At 44.3% G+C, this 19821-nt stretch overlaps 1 protein-coding gene across 5 annotated transcripts in view; it reads left to right on the top strand.

Moving 5' to 3' along the window:
- Positions 1–1756: 1756 nt before the first annotated feature.
- Positions 1757–19821, top strand: part of DTNA (dystrobrevin alpha) — a 233837-nt gene continuing 215772 nt past the window's right edge. For all 5 annotated transcript variants that reach the window (XM_040586902.1, XM_040586907.1, XM_040586906.1 and 2 more), the window contains exon 1: positions 1757–1960. The gene's annotated coding sequence lies outside the window, so the exon portion shown is untranslated. The remainder of the gene's footprint in view (positions 1961–19821) is intronic.

A 19821-nucleotide genomic window follows, 5' to 3' on the forward strand; every position in this document is an offset into this window, starting at 1 on the left:
TCTTCCCACTATGTCAGCAGCGTGAGGGGGACAGTTACTGCAAGTGGTGTAACAAGGCATCGGTGTGAGAATGCAGCGTTGCCTGCACAATGCCCTTCTCCTGTGCTCAACCCCTCACACTGCTTTTTAAATGAGGATTATCACGTTCTTAAGTACTTGCACGCAGCTGGGTAACGCAGTGCCCTAGCTATCTTAACAAGGCACACTGGGGCCTCCAGCATGATCAGACCTTCCCCCTTTTCCCTTTTCTGCTTCTCCAGACAAATCCGGGGTCTCCTCCTGTTGCCTTCCAACTAGTCAAAGCATCAGTCCCGACACAGGACTGATGTTGTAGCGCCTCAAAAGCCTTCAGTCCTCTTGACACCATGTGATGAGCAGGAACCAGACCCTTAAGCGTTACCTGAGCTCAAGGTTAAGTATTGTAGCTAAACAGTTGTACATACAGTTAGTTGTCTCCGTGAGCGGGTCAGAAAATCTGTGAAAGCTGAAGAGAAAACCCCCCACCCAACTCCTAAATATCATTGTTTTAAAGACTGCACATCGCATTTCTAATGCGGATAGCTGTGTTTTATTTTCAGGTAATACATGATGGAGGAAAGAAAACATGGGGCTGCTTTTCTGAAAGGTTCCCAATTTTCTCCTCGGGTACCTGCGCGTTACAGCTCTATGGTTAATCCCGACGGTTTACGCGACCGGCGAGGGGAACCCCCCCTCCCCCCCCCCCAGGGCGGGTCAGAGAACTTCAGCAGCAGAGACAGTTCGACTCCTTCGCCAAGCCTGAACGTGCTGGTTCGAGACCGGCAGCTCTCGCTGCTCATCCCTTTCCCAGCCGGACGCGCTGGGAAGGCGCCCACACACTCGCGCGCCAGCCTCGCGGCCGTGCCCGCGCCGAGCGCCCGCAGCGCCGCGCGCCCCGCACAGCCCCCCCCGCGCCCCGCACGGCCCCCGGCCGGGGGAGCGGCCGGCTTCGGCCGCGGCTTGGACACAACGTGCGTTCCCCGGTACGTCACCGCGCCGCGCGTGGCGGTGCGAAAGCGGCGGTCTGCCCGGCGCCCTGCGGCCTCGGGAACCGGGGACCGGGCGCGGAAGGTTCCCCCCCCCCCCCCCGCCAGGGCACCCGCGGGGACGGTGCCGCCCGGCCCGAACGCACCCGCTGCAGCACGGCCGGAGCCACCGCGCGCCCCGTGCCGCTTTCACACCGCCGGAGGGCCGCAACCAGCCGGTACCCCCCACCCGGCCCCAGAGGAGGCGCCGCCGCGTCGCGCCCCCCCTTCCCCGCTCCGCTCCGCTCCGTCCCGCCCCGCGCCGGGAGAAGCGCCGTCCCCGCCCCGCCCCTCCCCGGGAGAAGGGGATGACATCATCCCTCCCGACCCGACCGCCGCGCCGCTCCCCCGGCCCGCCCGCCGCCCCGGGACCGAGGGGGGCCCGCGCCCGCACCCCCCGGGCACAGCCGCGCCCCAGCGGGGGGCTCGGGAGGGCTGGCGGCGCCCCCCCGGCCCCGGCCCGCCGCCCGCCGCCCGGCCTCGCCCCTGCCCCACGCCCCACTACGTCATCCCTCCCGCCGCCCCCTCTCCCCCGCGCGAGCGGCGGTGCTGGCGGGGAAGCGTCCCCCGAGGGGAGCGCCGGGCCGGGCAGAGGCTTCGCGGCGGCTTCAGCCGGCGAAGGGCGCAGGCGCAGAAGCGCCGCGCCGGCGCGGTGTGGCGGGCGCGCATGCGCAGCGGGGGGGGGTCGGGCGCGGCGGGCGGGCGGCGGGGCAGCTCCTGCGCTGACACCTGCAGCATGTGCCAGGAGCTGCAGCGGCAGCGGCCGCCTCTGCCTCTGCGCGGCGCGGCCGCCCCGCTCCGGCGCCGTGCGCGGCGGCGGCGGCGGAGAAGCAACTCCCGCTCCCGGCGTCCCTCCTGCCTGGCACCGTGTGCCGGCGGGTGCACGGTGACCTTACGGAGCGTGCATTACCTCACAGGTAAATATCAGCTGATCCGCCCCGGCGGCGGCAGCGGCGGGAGCAGGCGGCGGCGGGAGCTCACAGAGCCTGCCTGAGGTAGCGATCCCGGCCGGGGCAGCCGGTGCGTGGTGCCGGGCGGGGGGCGCCGCCTGTTGCCGTTTACCTGTGTGGGGCAGCGGGCGGGGGGCGCCCGGGGTTTTCCCCCCCTCAGCGCCGCGGGGGCGCCGTGTGCGGGGCGGGGGCGGGGAGGCCTCGGCGGGAGGGGGAGGGCGAGGAGTGGGGTCGGCGGCCCGTGCCCCCCGGTCCCGCCGGGGCCGCCCGGGTGGGTCGTGCCGCGCTCCCGCTTGTCCTCGGGGCGGGTTCGCGCCGCCTGCTGAGGCGCTCCGGGCCCCGGCAGGTGTGTGAGTGTGCGCTGCCGTGCGGCACGGCCGGGCTATCTCCTAGTGACCCACCCAGCCGCTCCGTGCGGCGGGTCCTTGGTCCCTCGGCAAGGCGAGGGGACCCGGTGGGCCGCCGGCCGTCCCTGCGCGGCTGCTGTCACGTCTTACGGCCAGCTGAGGTAAAAGGAAAGAAAGGATGGCACCCCATAACACAGCAGCCCTGCCTTTACCTGTGCGTTCACTGACTCGTTGGCAAAGTTTGGTAACTGGCGGTGAAAATCTTAAGTCATTGCAGCCAGACTAGCTTGTACTACGCTCCCATGCTAAAGAGTAGCTGCTTCCTGAAATTAACTATTGCTGGTGACTGCAGCGGTCAGCTGAATCCGGTAGTTATTCACTGGATCCGCTTGCCAGCATGGGTGATGTTTTAGATAGTACTTTAAACGTTGGTAGGAATCAGTGTTGTCTGATAATCCTTCCTAGTTACTGGTGACCCAGAAGATGTTAAAATGAGAGTTTCACCAATCAAAAAGCAGTATCACAAACTTGGTGCTTGTCGGCTGTCAATATATTGTGTTGCGTTTGAAGTTTTGTAACTTACTGTTCACTTCTGAATGCTGCATCTCTGCTCCCCCCCTTGTTGTTGGGATATAAAAGTAGTTTAATAATAATGGGAGGTAAAGGCATGGATTCTGTGGTTTAACCCTAACATAGCTGTGGAGCCGTTTCCATAACTTTTACCTGAACACCAGGTTGTCTCTCGCACCTGTGAACGCGCACATGACTGGACACCTCTTCACTAAAAAAATGATGGTAACTAGAGTGTAGTGAGTGCTAGATTTTGGAAGTCATACTGGTTTCTGGTTGTCAAAGGGTAAATGGGCAAGAGATAAAAGCCAGTGCCATGTCCATTTTAAGTTCATGTCTTTATGTTGCTCCTCAAGAGTATGATCCTACCAACACATTTTTGGGTTTCACCCTCCTGTTGCAGTCACCAGTCAAGTTCTTATATATATTCAAAGTTGGTATTTAGTGCACTAGATGTTTTTGTGGTTTTATGTGAGTTCTGGTTTTTGGTTTTGTTTGTTTGTTTTTGTTTTTAATCACAAGACAGAGTTGAAATTCAAGGAACTGTATGCTTACAAAGAAATCTTTCCTTCCTATAAAAAGTCACACATAAAATATCAGCTCCTGGCTTGACCTCTTAATAAGTTATAACTGTAATCAAATGAGGTGCTGTAGTCTTGTAGCGGTAGTAGTAAATATGAAATTACAAATGTGTGCACGCTGTGATTGCAAGCAAGTGGATAATTCATGCATGTAATACTCTGTGTATGTGGCTTCCCAATGGTGTGTTATCATTTCCACTAGCAGTTCTTGGTGTGTTACTGATTGTGTGCACCAATGCTCAGGATGGCTAAACTATGCAGGCTCAGCCATGGCAGGTTCAGTGCTCTCTGGGAAGCACCTCAGGACTCAGTCCTGGAAACAAATATGTGGCTGTGATGTCTGTGTGCTAGGGTAACCTACGGATCCCACAACGGAAAAGAGGAGAAAAAGCACAAAGTACATTATGGTAAGCTGCTGGATAGCGATCTATTAAGGTTTAGAGGAAGGTGATGGATGGATTTTCTTGTTTTGTTTGGCTTTTGAAGATTTTGTCCTTTATTAATGATTTCCTTGATTTCTACAGTTGTACATTGTCAGACACTGTAGAATAGATTATCTCTTCCTATCCATTTTGCCCAGCGTAAGTCTATTCAGAATTGCCTATAAGGGTCAGCACTGATCTGTCTTAATTTCCATGCCAGGCAAATAATCAGATATAATTGCACTGAAATCAATGAATATATACTGACGTGAAACTGTGAGAAGAAAATCGGCCTCCTGATGTTTTATATTTGTGTAGCTGAAAGCCAAAAATAGCTGTCATAAACACAGCATGTCCTTTCAGAAGAAATAGTCAATGCCTATCTTACAGTTGTCCAGAAAGTTTCTTCTGTTTCAGGAGCTTTGGGTTAGGAAAGTGAAGGCAGCGGTCTTTGAATAAGAACTGTTCTGGAGAAACTTTTTGTTCGAGTGACTAATCTCCTTCTCCTTTAATTCTGTGCTGTTAATCTTAGCCTGCACATAGCCACACTGTTAACATTTGGCAAGGACTGTTTTATTAAACAGGGCTTCTTAAGTGTGTTGCCATGTGTCACAGGGTTAATTCTAATGACTATGTTTTAAACTGCTGCTCTTTATAGTAATTATGTATGTTCCTATCTCTAGGCATAACAGCAAAATGTAAGTGCTATGGAATGTTACATTCCAATTAATTTTGCCATACAAATGGGCATTATAGTTGATGGCTAAGTCTGACATGTACTGCATGACTTGTGATGTTTTTCCTGGAGAGAGAAGAGTCCTGGGACTGAGTCACCATGGAAGAACATGGAGCCCCGTAGGCACAAAACTGGTGCAATGGAGTGATGAGTCAGACCTCTTATCTTTAAATTTGGTATTATGAGGTATTCATGCATGGGGTGCATTGCATTCGTTGTGCACCTAGGCAAGTAACTAGCAGGTGAAAAACTCATTTAATCAGTCCTCTGACTCTGGGAAGCCTTTTCTTTGCAGAGTTGCTCCTGTTTTTATTGAAATGAAAGGATGTTGGTTAGGGTCATGTAGGAAATCATGGTGCATTAACTTGCTGAACAAATCAGGTCTGCCAGGCTATACACATTCATTTCTTACATTGTTTCAAATCCAATAGTAGTATGACCTAATGCTTACATTTTCACTTTCTGCATTGTAGATTTGCACCAGGTTTTTCAGACTTCTGAAACTGGATAAACAGTAGAGGAGTAAGAGCAGTGTTGCATCTTCATAGGCCCCAATATTTGTCTAAGCTAAGTGACTTTTGAGTGTTGCTGTGGAATGACAGTATTGTTTCAGATTCCAGAGGAAGCTGGTGTTATTGCTAAGCTAATGAAAATAATTGAAATTTCTTAGGGGTGGTAACCTCAGAAATATGTTAAACAGTGAGAGTGAAGACTGCTCACTCGGCTGTTTTCAGAAACAAAACAAATCTCAACATCAGAGATGTCTTCACGTAGTTATTCTGAACTTCCTTGAATAGTGATCATTAATAGCACCATCTTTTCAAGCTAACTGAGCATGAAAGTTACTTGATTTATAATCATTTTGAAGCAGATGCTCAAAATTCTTTCTGATTACACGAACAGCACAAGAATGATGCTTTTGCTGAAAATGGGGGCAGGGGGCAGGGGGACAATTGTGTCTGGGGCAGTCGGAATGGCTCGAAGGAGTGTTATACCATGGCTCCTTCTCCTACTTCATTACAATGGCTACTAGAGGGACTGTAGAAGAAAGTACATGAGGTTTTTATTTGAAAGTCATAGCAGGACATCATTGATCTGTATATTTTTAAATCTTGTTAATGTAACTAGTCACCATTTTGTGATCATCACAGACATTAGCACTGTTTTGGGGTGGTGTGTGTGTGGTAATGATCTTGCAAAGATAGCTTCTGTCTTCTCACATTATCTTAAATTGGGAAACTGTTACAATCAATACACATTGGAAAACAGGCAGGAGAGATGTGCCAGCCTAAGATCTAAATCAGACCAATTCCAATTAAAGCATAAATGCTTTATCTGTTTTTAAGTTAGATGCACCTATGGTATTCTCTAGATGTATAGACATTTAGAATGTCACATGTGGAGAAATCAATGCAGGGAGGGTTTAGCAGTCTCAGCAACTAAGATGAAATGCCATGCCTCTTGCAAGAACTTGGGAATTTCAGTGGTCTTTGTGTCCTGGTGTGGAGATCAACAAACCTGAAGACTAGTTGCGCTGATGAAGAAAGTGATACCAGAACTGGAAATCTCCAGATAAACTCATCTCAACTCTATAAAGAGATGAAGATCTAAGAAAAGCCTTCAAATACCTCTTTTTTGGATTTAGTTACCATAGAATTGGAACGCTGTGAAGTTGTGAGGTGGTATCGCCCCCCGGAAATCAATAGCATTTTGCTATTGACTTCAGCAGAGCCAGGGTTTTGCCCTGCTACTTAAGATACCCAGGACTGAAATGTGTGGGGCTAAATCCTCTCATTTGTGATGACGTAAATCCAGTCCCAGTGTATTTTCTTCATCACAGTGAGGAGAAAAAGAGATCACAACTGTGCTACTATCCATAGCATATCCACAACTGCTGCTAAGGTATATTGCTGTTCCTATATGCTATGCAAAACCTTTACCATTAAATCTGTGGCGTCATCTTCTCTTCCTGTAACCACTATATTTATACTGATTATGTGAGTAGTACCACTGACAGTTCACATACCTGAGCATATGCCACAAGGACCCAGAGGGAAATCCCAAGCTGTATTTTTTATTTTACAGAGACTACATTTATGCTTTGTATAACCAGAACAGCCTACAAAGGGAAATACAGAGATTTTTATAATTGTTCAAAAGAGATTACAACTTTAACACAATTCCATCCTATAATGCGCACAGTACAAAAATAAAGGCTCTTTTCAGTTAAATCCTCTACCAGATTGATGTCAAGAAGCAATGCAATATCTCAAATGATTTGGGCTTTTTTAATCTTCTTAGCTGGAAGAGATGTCAGAAAAGCCAAGGGTGAAGAGCTACAAAAATGAAGTAGAAGATTCGTGTGGAATTTCCTCACGTAGTGGTCTGGATGCCTCTGCTTATTTTGCTTAAAATGAAATTCAAACTTCAGAAGCACACTTGATTCTCTTTTCTCTTGGTGCTGACAAGCTCTGCCTTGGCTTTGTTGACTGAAAAGGTAACAGCAATTAAAATGTCATGTGATAGCAACTTCTGTAAACTGTTACGTTATGATTCTTACATCACAAAAGATTTTTTATGACATGATGGAAGTTAACAGAGGAAAGGAAATCTTTCAGTGTTATCCGCAGCTTTTCAAAAGTTCAGCCGGAACTTCCTCCTGATCGCCAGCTCCTCACACAGAGGGTGTGATTGGAGGCTCATTTAACTGGTGAAACTCCTCTGTACTGCAGTTTGACTGCACTGGTTTAAATAAAAGGCTGATATAATTTTGCCCTTGGGGCCTTCCTGGGGAACTGAAGAGCTGCTGGTTTAGTGCCAAAATTTGCTTGTCATACTTACAGATGAATAGATCCGTTGAACAGTGAGACCATGCTAAGCTGTTCATCTTGGCTTGTGCAGGATGGTGGAACTGTGTTTGCACCATGCTTGGCACCAGGCAGGGTTGGTGAGCTGCTTCCATCCAACAAGAAGAGCCACGTGGACTGGTCCTAAAGCAGCTTCCTCGTGGCTAAGTCCACAGGTGACTGAAGGAAAAGAAAAGTAGAAGATAATGCAGCATTTTCTGAAATGTAATTATTACCATTAAAAGATTAAATCCCCAAAGTAAACTACGAGCCCTCTATCTTCAAGTGATAAAGATGAAACATAGTGCAAGTAGAAAAGTAAAGATTAGCTTTAATTAGAAATGTAAGAGGGAGCAGTTGCACAAGATGGTAGCATGATCCTCCTGGAAAGATTTGAGCTGAATTGAAGATCTGATGCACCTTGTTCTGATATTGACTCCTGGTTCCTGGGCAGCTGTAGTTACCAAGTCTGCCCACTTGTGAAAGGAGCTGCCTTTTGTAGGCTATTTGTGTATGCCCTTATGCCTCGCAGAATTGCCCTATATAGTGGTTATTTACATCTATTGAGTTTTCTCACAATTGCCCTGTTGTACTTGATTGGTGCCAGAGTTAAAGTTAAATGATGGTTGGCCTGTGCTTAGCCACAGAAGCATTGTCCATGGTAATCACTGCCACAAAGTAGGTCTTGATCACAGTCTGAAGTACCAGCCAGCTCTCCTCTTTTCTTTCCTCTTTGAAATCTTCTTTGCTTTGGCATGCGTGTCAATGAGCATGGTCATGTGGTGTGCAACACAAACTTGAGTTGCTCTGGGAGGCTTGCCTCCCTGGAGAAAGAAGGGCTCTTGGCTGCCCACCAAAGCGCATCACAGCTTGACAGTTACGCTTTAGTGAAATGGACCGACCAACTTCTTGGTGGGCAGAGTGCCAGCCTAACAGATGGGCCTGAATGTGGGCAGCCAGCAAAGCACATACATACGTGTAGATGTAGATAATTGTATGTATAAGCATAATAAATAGGGATCTTTGCAATTTGAAAAAAGTTGCCAAAGCAAAAGGCTGAGTACTAAAGCGAAGAGCCTGAAGAGAGACTTCTTTTGGGGAGGGGCCATGTCAGAAATTGCAGAGGAAGAATCGGTGCTTTCCTTGTCGCTCTGCTTGCAGTTTTGCAGATTATATAATAAACAAAGGACGCTATTTAATCTTTTGAATCCAGGCACTCTTATTACTACAACTGGGAATGTGGAAAATGACACTTTACTGCAGTGAATCCCCTTACAAACCACTTGAAGCTTGCTACCAGTTCAGATTCTACCAACACGTTTACTAGTACTGCTTGAGATCAGTGGAAATCTGTGGATGCCACACTTTTTGTTTTGAATTACCTTTTGAAGTATGAAATACTTCACTGAGCAAGAGTTGCATGGAAATCTGTTACCAGTACAGAATGTATGTAGATTATAGCTTCCAAAATCTTTGTGTGTTGTTAGCTAGCAAGTAAACGCTAAGCTCCTTCCATGGATGGCAGTCAGCTAACATATGTGTGCAGGTCATATAATAATTGATAATTAAATGCTTGTAAGTCTTTTGAAGACCTAAACATTAGCTACATCTCTACAGAAGGGACATAGAAAAGCTAGGTGACTTGAACTTGTCTGCAGAGGGATTTGATTGCAGAAGCCTGTCTCCCTTGAGCCCAGTTCCCTCATTTTAGCAATGTGATGCTGGAGAATTGCCTGGCCTTGCTGTCTTAGGGCACACGGGTACTTTGCTTGAAGGTCCCTCTTTCCTTACTATAGAAGAGAGCACTAGTGGATTGCAGGATGAATAGCATGACTTACCCAGCTGGAAATTGCCTCGGGCTCCTCTTTAAATTCTGGAATGTCTGTGGATGCAGTTTTCCTTGAGCTGATAGGGCAAACCAAGGATCTAAGATTTTTGGCAAAATCTGTAATGGGCTCTGGATACCTTCAGAATAAAAGTGGAGGTTCGGCTTTATGTTTCTAGGACCCTTCAGTTAGATTAACAGGAATTATTGGGATAAGAATTTTTTTTTTCAAATCATGGGAATAAATTAATTTACCAGATCTAATCTAATACCTTTACACTTAACCTGAAGACATGGCAGCTGTCCGTGTGACTCCCAAATTAAGTACTGCAGTCGCTGGCTTCTAAGTGCACATAGTACACAGAAATTTTGCAGGCCAGCATGTTACGTGCTCCAGCAGGCCTATAGAGTATGTTTCGGCTTCAAGGATGGGGCCAGGCTTTTGGTGGGGGCTGACCTACTGGCAGGGTGTCCAGAATGAATACAATGGAAAGACTATTTTGAAGAAGGGGAATAATGATGTAGTATCTTAGGGCCCAGATTTCAAAAGATGATTAAAAAATCCTGTAGGTTTCAGAGGCAAGTATTTGCTCCCATACTGGAAATGATAACAGTATGCCTGATGTGTTCTGAATATTGAATGGGTCTAGTCTGAATATGATGTCTGATGTGCACACACTTCTATTAACTTTTTATTCTTCTTTTGGTCTGTCAGATGTATTTATCATGTGACTCTGCTCATTTTTTCCTTTCTTAAATAATAACCAGAACAAGCAGTTTAATGGTGGTATGCACTAGTTAATGGGAGCTACAGAAATTTAAATCCTCTGTGTGGAAATTCAGCAAGTTTTGACTCATTTAATCCCTGTCTCCGTAGCCCACATCAACCATTCATTCCCCTTTGTGCAGGCTAGGGGGGAACGCAGCCCTTAAGTCTCAGGTGTTTTTTATCAGTTTTCTTATCACTAGCATTCAGCTGCTTCTGGTGGGACTGTTAGAAAACCACAGGTGCCGTCCTCCAAAGGACTGGGAGAGGGCAAAGGGAAAGAAAAATAGGGTGGAAGAGAAGGATTGTTAAAAGGGGAAGGTGGGATGGAGAAAAATGGTACATGAAAAGAGAAGGAAAACAGCGCAAAAGGGAAGTGTAGAAAGAAAGAAGACAGAAAGAAACCCCTGAAATTAGTAGAAAGGAAAGAGGGAGAGGAAAAGAGTTAAAAACCTCAGATCATCAGATGAGAAGAACTGTACTGTGTTAATGAAAATTAGTACATGCTCCAGCTAAGTTCCTTTTCTCTTAACATGACAGAGGAGGACTTGTCTTGCAAAGGCTTCTGTGGGAAAAGGATCTCATTTGACCTTATGGGACCACTTACATGAGGAACTCGCTTGAGAAGATCTTTATAGGGTGAAGACCGATGTTAGTGGTAGCAGGATCAGGCTGTATCTGTTTATGCCAATAGACAGGACCCTGATTTCCTTTTTATTACTGAGTATGCTGAGGTGGGAATATACATGTCCTCAATTTAGTGCTGGCACTGAAACAAGGAAAGTAAGTTGCTGTGTGTTTTAAGCCTGTAGACAGGCATATTGAAAGCTGAACTGCATCACATTGTGCTCTGTATAACCTTCTGCAGAGAAAGGTGATACTGTCAAATACTGTAATATTAGAGGTATTACTTTTGTAGTCCCTGTTTCTCTAGACAGAATCAGAAGATTTAAAAGCAATCAGTGTTCGTGAATGCTGCATCAGTCTACCCTAAAAAGCACTCTGTTAGTTTTTCCTTCCTGACCCCTGTTTATCTAGTCATACGAAGACCAAAATTATTATGGACAACTGCAAGAAACTTTTTTGCACCGAAAAGATAAATAATAACTGTTGTACAAGATTAGTGACTTAAAATGCAACTTAGTACATTTCTCTGTGCCAGGGATTAGGCAGTCATCCTTCTTAGGTAGAAGAATAGGTAGAATACCTTCACGTTTTGTTGAGGGGTATTTTTCATTTGTCCCGTTGTAACACTTTTCTGTATTTCCACAGGGAATGCTACATTTCTGATACTAGGAACCCCGTATCATCATTGCTGTTTGCATTTACACTTAAATGTTACCTATCTTACTTTTTAAAATAATCTAGCAGAAAGATGATTATTCCTGCACAATTTGTTGCTTTAATTTTTTTATTTCAATACATGAAAGCATGTGGTAGGGCATTATAAAACTCTTGATTTGTTGTAAGCAATCGGACTTTTGATGATATGCTTGACTATTGGAACATAGCAACCATGACTTCTTTACCATAAGCTCTGTTCCAAATAATTAATGTAATGTTAGTGGGCTTAGTGAAGCAGTGGGCTATATTACAGTGACTGCAAAGCATGGAAACCTACTGTGTCTTTCTGTCATAAAAAGGCCCTGCCTGTGCTGTAGATCCTATGAAGAATTTGTAGAGATACTTGAAAGGATAAAACACTGTATAAATTCCTAAAGTTCAAAGAGAAAATACCACTCAGGATAAAAAAGGGAGCTTAGCCCAGTAGCAGCTTAACCATATATGACAGATCTAGTGCTAAGTCCTGTGCCATCAATGCAAATGCCTCTGGAGTTCACCGAGTAACCAGATGGAAGGACTAGAAGAAAGGCTTTGAGGATACTGACTTGGGGGGGGGGGGGGGGGGGGGGGGCGGGCTATGGGAGGGGGGTGAGTAGAGAGAAAAGGCATGTGCTTTGCAATAAATAACTGGTTCTCTGGGCGGGATACAAACAGGGATGGTTTAAGAAGTGTACAGCTAGATCTGTTTGCATTTCCTGTGAAAACTACTTTTAAAGGCATTAATATGTATTTGTCTGTATTTCTATGCAAGTATTATGCCATAAATAGACTTGAGGACTATGCAAGTTGACAGCCCTGTTATTCTAACATAGGTCTGAATGATGCTTTTGAGAGTGGAGACTTATAAAAATCATTAGCTATGTTCTCCTTCCTGTGTCATATAATGACATGAACATTGGATCAAAGTTGATCACCTTCTGGCCATTGAGGGTAATAAAAAATTCAGTAAAAAGGCTGGTTTTGATATGATACTTCCTTCTAGGTAGCTTTCTATGACCTTTAATCATCTCTACACATGTCCTGGACCCAACTGTTTTCTCGTCTCGCCAGCTCCCAACAGAAACACCCCATGGAACAGTGAGCCCAACTACGCCTCATGCTGGCCTCCCTCCCTCCCTCCCCAGCACAGAGCCGCTCTTGTGTGCACTTTCCTCTACAAACCTGAGCATCTTCTCTTCCCTTGTGCCAGTGGTGCTTGGATTTATTAAACAGCTCTGTCTTATCTCAGCCACTGCTCCACGTTGACCATGGATGGCATATGAACATGCAAATTATCTCAGTAAATAATTTGCACTAGTTGCCACATAGAACAATGCAAACCTTGGTGGCTTTGGCAGACTGCTGTTGCCGTAGGAGATGTGCAGGGACAGCTTGTATGAAAGCCTGAGGAAAAGAACGACACAACAGCATTTTAGCAGCTGTATTGATAGCAGGTGCTCTTTTAGGCTTCTTACCCAGTGCTCGGAGTCTTTGTTTCAAGTAGTGTGAACGTTTGGTAGGTGGGAGGTTATGTGGTATCTGGAAGACCTTAATGCTCAGTAAAATTAACATGGACACATAGCAGTAAGTGAAGTCCTAGGAAAGAATGTGTGAGATTGCTGTCACTGCCAAGAGATGTATGCTTGTTGGCCATATGGTGGCTTTTTGGCCCTTGCTGATGACCACAGGCACAGAAATGGTTCATTTGCTTTTGTTTATTTGTAGAAGAAGGAAGAAACATGGAGCTGCATCTCTGTTCTGGAGCTAAAGCATAGATTAAAGGTACTATTTTTCCCCCTATGGTTTTGTTTTTTAGGAGACTGCAGCAATGTATTCTAAGCAGTCACAGGAGTTTTAATGACAGCTGTTTTGCTTGAAAGCCTGTATCTGTCAGTGTCTGTACCGTGATTTGATGTAATCCTTTGGATTTCCTCATGTTTAAAAAAGCTGCAAAGTCTTCTTTGCCTACCAAAACACATTTAACAGTTGAAATTTTAGCAGGGAATATTTCTAAAATCTACCATTTTACACATACTCTGATGATCTTACTGTTCATGTATTTTTAATACATCTTTCACCTTAGTCTGAGCATCCAGTGAAGAACATAAGAAATATGGGAATTTGGGGGAAAAAAGAAGAAGCAGAAATAAAATTACACTAGCAGAAACCTTATTAGTCCCATATCCCTATGGTGTTTGCTGCTCAAAACTGAGGAAAAATATTTAAAAATGAAGTTGTCTTTCACAGCAGACTTTATGCCTATGAGTCAATCTCATTTTACTACTCAGCTGTCGAGAAGATTTGTCCTTGAAACCCAGATTTCCCTTACATATACTTACACGTGTTTTGCAAGACCTTGAAATCACACAATGGAAGGAGAGCTGAAAACTGCTGCCAAATCTACTAGATGGTCACGGTTACCCGGAGCTGACCAGAAGCTTTGAGTTTCCAGCACTACAGTACTGCAGGTTGAAAGCTGCGGTGTGCAGGCAGGTAGTCGGCACTGCGCGGGTGGCTGCGCCTTTGGCCAGGTGGGGAAATGCAGATTTACCACAAGGGGCAGGATGTGGGTGTATTGTTTCTTTGACCTCAGCAGGCGGGCTGTCACTTTCCTCCTGTTTTGTTTGCCCAGAACACTTTTTCTCAAGCAGTGATTCTTGAAAGGAGAAGGTATCGATGGGCACAGGGGGTCCTGTGGCACGCTGCCCTCGCTCAGAGTGCGGAGGAGAAGAGTGGGGATATGGGACCTGATTTTAGCACTCCTGACTTAGCTGTTTGAAAACCAACCAAGTCCAGAGCACTTGAATTGGATACTGTTTTTTTTCCAGGGGACTCCCTATGGCCCTTACTAACAGAGAGAAAAAAAGATGGTCGTCCCATAGGTATTATGATATACATCCCAATTTGTTGATACCAACATGCTTGTCTTTGCTAGGCTACAAACATAGAAACACAGAATCATTTAGGTTGGAAAAGACCTTTAAGATCATCAAGTCCAACCGTTAACCCAGGACTGCCAAGTCCACCACTAAACCTAAAATTAAACTAAACTAAACTTGTTTTGTCAGATGCAGTTATCCAAAATAACCAGCATCCAGTTGGATGACTCTGGTGGGACCTTGGGAGGGGGGGAAAGGGTTTTTTGTTTTTCATGGTGGTATTTTTCCTTTCCTTGATTTTCTTCTTATCAACTTCTTTTCACTGAAATGACAGCAAAGTTTGCTGTTGTTGTAGTTAGCTCTTAGCATCTATTTTTATTTAAGGACTACAAGATACTGGGCCAATCTACATTTTTCTAGTAGTCTTCAAATGCAGTAATTAAGAACAATTGATTGCTTTGTTTGCAAAGCCCCAAACCAAAAGGAGAGGTGTTGCTTTTATCACTTCCTTGTCTTTGTCAGCCTCACAGCTGTGAAACTTCTGGGCCTCTGGCTCTCTGCTTGGCTAAGTCCAATGAATCTTTTGTTAACAAGGGCGTTAAAAATTCATTAAGAATATTTTTGCTCTTTATGCTTTACCTCATACTTCTACTTGCGTTTGGGTAGAACATACCAGTGATTGGAACATAAGTTATGAAATGTTATTATGTGTTGTTAATGCATTTAATTTGAAGCTCCAGCATACACTCATACAGTCCTTGAGCATCAAAACATTTGTTAGCATATATTAGTGAGCAGCAACGCTGAAAGTTCAGACCCTGAGAGGGCCTTTACTTTTTTCTTTTCACATCTTATTTTTCACAGTTTATTAGTTTATTCCTTTTTTCCTTTTTTTTGTTTTTAAATTAGACAAACCTCCCCAATCTTTCAAGAGTTGAATGTATGATGTGACTTTGGTTTGGGCAGTGGTAACACCCACTTGCACACTATTTGTTAATTGTCAATGTCATTAGATACTAAGGTGTTCAGCTGGATTTTAATATATAAGGCTCTGCTCCCTGTTGTCTGTGCGTCTGTATTAACTAGCTTCTTAATTATTGTGGTTTTCTACTTGACAAATATTCTCAGCAGAAGCACCTACAGCAGTTGCTTCTAAAACTGCAGCATTTGTAACCGGTTACTGTACTGTTACCATTGTTTTTTTAATATTCTATTTTAAAATCTTCCTTTTAAAAAGCAAATACATGGAACAGTTATCAAGAAATGTAGCAAAAAACTTCCCCAGTCCAGAAGGATTTACAGGAAAATACAAAGCAGTACAGCTAATCTGTGCCTTCTCATACAAAAGGAGTGTGTAACATACAATCTAGGCAATAGATCCTTAGCTGCACAAATTTGTGTAGCTCCACTGAAGTAATTTTTGAAGGCATCTGCCCTGGCTCTGAGTGTGTTTCCTGTGAAGCTGTTGATAGTAAAGCAGGCAGCACATATGCTGGGGCAGGATCAAACTACATATGCATCAGAGAAGGGAAATAAATGCTTGAATATATACAAACGTGTGTCTGCAAAGGTGAGGTGACTGGATTTCTTAGCATATTGATTGAGGTGTGGAGGAGACAATGATAATACCCCCCCCCCCCCCCCCAAAAAAAAAAAAAAAAAAAGGTAGAGAATGAACACCCAGGAGGCTTTTTTAATTATTTGTAGTTTATCACAAAAACATAGCAAGGAAGAGAAGGTCAAAGTCCTAAGAAGATGAATGGCAACAGTCAGAGGCCCTTTCATGTTTCAGTAAGAGGGAATGTTTTGAACACAAAGAATTGTTCTTTCTTCTCAGTGACTTGACTGAAGATGAACACATTTCTCACTTGTTACAAGAGTAGTGTTAAAAGAAAGGGCCTGTTTCTCACTGTGGGGCTTCAAGTCCTAAATAGGTAGGAGTTCACCATCGTTTTATGTACCAGCCACATGAATTTGCTTCCTTTTGATATTTAACTACTGCATCCCTGATAACACTGGTCTTTGCTAAAAGTAATCATAGAATCACAGAACGGTTTGGGTTGGAAGAGAGCTTAAAGATCATCTAGTTCCAACCGCTGCCGTGGGCAGGGACACCTTCCACTACACCAGGTTGCTTGAAGCCCCATCCAGCCTGGCCCTGAACACTTCCAGGGATGAGGCATCCACAGCTTCTCTGGACAAACTGTTCCAGTGTCTTGCCACCCTTACAGTAAAGAATTCCAGCAATGATGTGGTTTTGTCAGATTTAGATCTATTGAATAACATTGTCAAATAAAAAAACCCACAACTTTTTCAATGTAAGTAGGAAAAAATGACATCATGAAAACTTTGGGAGCTGATACTAGAGCTGACTTCCCATGGCAATCTCTGTGTGTAATTCCAGGTGGTTTAGCATGGTCCAAGTGCCAAGTTATCCCCTGGTCGCAGAGGGAAGGCTTCTCAAGGCTGAATAATAGTAAGCTATGACCTTCCATGCTTTGTAAAATTATTTCCTCTTTTATTTTCCTATCTGAGCACTTAAGATGATAAAAAATAACTGGCAAACAGTTTTTGCTAGTTTGTTCTTTAAGTAGTCTTTTGAATTGACAAGACATGAAATCCTTAGACCAAAGGACAGTATTTTTCAGTAGGTTACAAATATCTGAAAGTAGAGATGCTGAATATATTTACCTCAGCCATGATTTTACTGCCATAATAAGATTTTTTTGCTTTGCTGCATATACCAGGACTTCAAGATTATGTTAGTTTACGCTGAGCTAATCCAGATACAGGATTTGGTTGTAAAATGCACAAGGGGAGGTTTGTGGCTGCATAAAGTCTCTACAATCCCCTTTCCATGAGAAGGTACTAGCAGGGTTGAAAGGAATCTGTTGCGTAGTGCTTTCATGCAGCCTTAGCTAAAGTGATGGTGACGTTGCTGTTCACACCCCTGCAAGGCTCCTGAGGAGCCAGGGGGTAACTTCACTGGGCCTCTTCCAGATGGCAGTGTCATTTTGGTCACTGGGCTTCTTGCAGATGGCAGTGGGCATTTTGGATTTGATTGCTCTGCCAAAGCTTGTGTTGACCAAACAGTATATGAACTTGGTGAGCTCACCTGTGCTCTGTGCTCTTCCACACAACGCTCTTAATGTGCGGTAACTGTAGAAGAGGCACCTCCTGAGCGTGTACAGCCTGTACCAAAGGTCACCCACCCATACGGTATGAGTGCCTGAGTAAATCCTTGTGCTCCCCCTCAGTAAGAGCATCCACAATGGCTGGAGCTTAACTACTATCATTTGATGATTCATTTGCAATGCTTATTTTCTAAAAATTGCATAGCCTGTTCTCAAAAGCAAGGCAAAGAAAAAAGCAGCTGTTATGAAAAGAGAGAAGAAAAACTCACACATACAAAACATAGAGCCATACAAAACCAAACCACATTGTTAGGGTAGGGGGAAAAATCCAATTTGCTGTATCTTACCTTTGAAAAAGATCAGAAATAGAATTATATTTCTGAGGTACTATTAATATTTTAGGCAATTAACGGTGAAACTTGTGAGTCTAAGAACGTATGGATTTTAATTGAGTCCTGACTTGCATTTCTTACTTTTGTGGGTTTTCACAGAGAATACACCAGGGAATTTTTCCCTGTTGTGAAAAGGCATGTTTTTGTATTCAGTACTAGTGAATTTTAGGCATGTGATATTGATACTGAAATAAACACTGCTTTTTAAGTGTAAAAAGCATCAGAACCAACCAGTCCAAATTTTACTCTGTCATATCGTTGAATACAAGAGTGGATTTCATTGTGCTTCTCTTTATTCTAGCATAGCTTATATAGAATTTGACTCAAAAAGCAGAAAACTGGCATGACTGAAGAAAAGAGAAAAATAATTTTCAGTGCTCTCTAATGTTTTGTATAAAGTATTTTCTTTCTGTGGAAGCAACTGATCAACAAAAAACTGTAGCTGAAACTGAAACTTCACAATCAAAAATTTCATAGGTTTTCATTTAAAAATTCATGATTGAAGTGAAATATTGTGACATATCTGATGTCATTGTTTTCTTTCACCTCAGTCTGAACTTTAATTTTTTTCTTCCTGAGCTACAGCAGCACTTACTTCCTTCCCCCATGTCTCCCAGTAAGTCAGGCCGTCCAGCCCAGAGAGACATCTTTCATGGCATGTTACTACTATGCAGCTGCTGTGCCCAGTGGGGAGATTGTATTTACTGCTTAGATGATGTTTTGTCCAAAAGGAACCCCACAGTCCAGTTCTACAAGGCTCCAAAATTAGAAGTCCAGTGAGGTACTCCAGCAGCCCAGAGAGATGCAACATATCCTGAAACAACACCATTCAGTCTGCTTTGAAAGTGATGCATTTTTTTCTGCATGAATTAAACTTGGCTTTTGATGAGTACTTCACTTGGATTTTTGCTGATGGAAGATTTCAGTTTTCAGCTCAACTTAGAGCACTTCTGTGCTAAAACTGTTCAATATTGTTCTGCTGGCCAGCCCTCTTCTGAGGTTCTCTTATTCTTTGTTTGCATGGGTTGTAACTCGGAAATATCCTTGTGAAGGCTTCTCTTCTACGATGCATTCCCTGTTCTTACAGGTGGGGAACTATGAAACCAGTACTCTTTCTCAAAGTGGAAGAAACATGTCAAGGACAGATGATAAATTTTTTTGCAGACTGATACACACATTTATATTGAAGGTCCTGACCAGCTTGGAACCCAGAGAAAAAAAAAATCCTATCTCTCTGTGTGTATTTCAGAGAGTAACACACAGATGAGTCATGAAGGCAGCATCACTAATGACACAGCACAGCTGCTGAACCTTTCTGCAACACAGAATGAGCTCTAGACCTCCCCCAGATGCTAAGAACATCTTATCAGACTCCCTGGAGCTGATGGTCTCTGACAGGCTTTCAAACCTGGCCCCCACCTTCTAGCTGAGGAGCCTGTGAAGACACCCCCCCCCCAGTTCTTTTCCCTGCCCACATGATGTGACCCACCCACATCCTTTCCTTGGCCTCACCTCCTGTAGGATGACATCTACCCACCCACCCACCCCCCCAGTAATCTTTGTAGCACTGAATTTACCTTTAAGTCAGGAAGCTGCAGCGGAGAATCACACTGCATCAGTGAATGCATGCAAATAAATGTAAACCACAGAGAATGTGGTAATTTCTGCAATCTTAATATTCTGGCTATATGCCTATTAGCATTTTCTTTGATGGACTAGCTTTTCTTTGACGTTGGACATATATTTTTTTTAATGACCTTTATAAAGGCAATTAATGAAAAAAAAGGTAGATATAGTGCAGTGTTGGTTTAGAATAGGCTAAAAATCCTTTTGTGGCTCTTCTTGTTAAGCAAGCAATGCTTCTTCCAGGGCAACACAAAATGTGAGTTGAAAGTAGGATGAGAGCAATTAAGATCCAAGAAACGGCATGTAGAAAGCTAGGATTAAAGAAAGCTGAAAAGCAGAATTTCAGCTGAAAAAGAAGAGACTGATAAATATATTGAAAGC

The sequence above is a fragment of the Falco naumanni genome, chromosome 3, assembly GCF_017639655.2.
Source record: "Falco naumanni isolate bFalNau1 chromosome 3, bFalNau1.pat, whole genome shotgun sequence".
In the NCBI taxonomy this organism is placed as follows: domain Eukaryota; kingdom Metazoa; phylum Chordata; class Aves; order Falconiformes; family Falconidae; genus Falco; species Falco naumanni.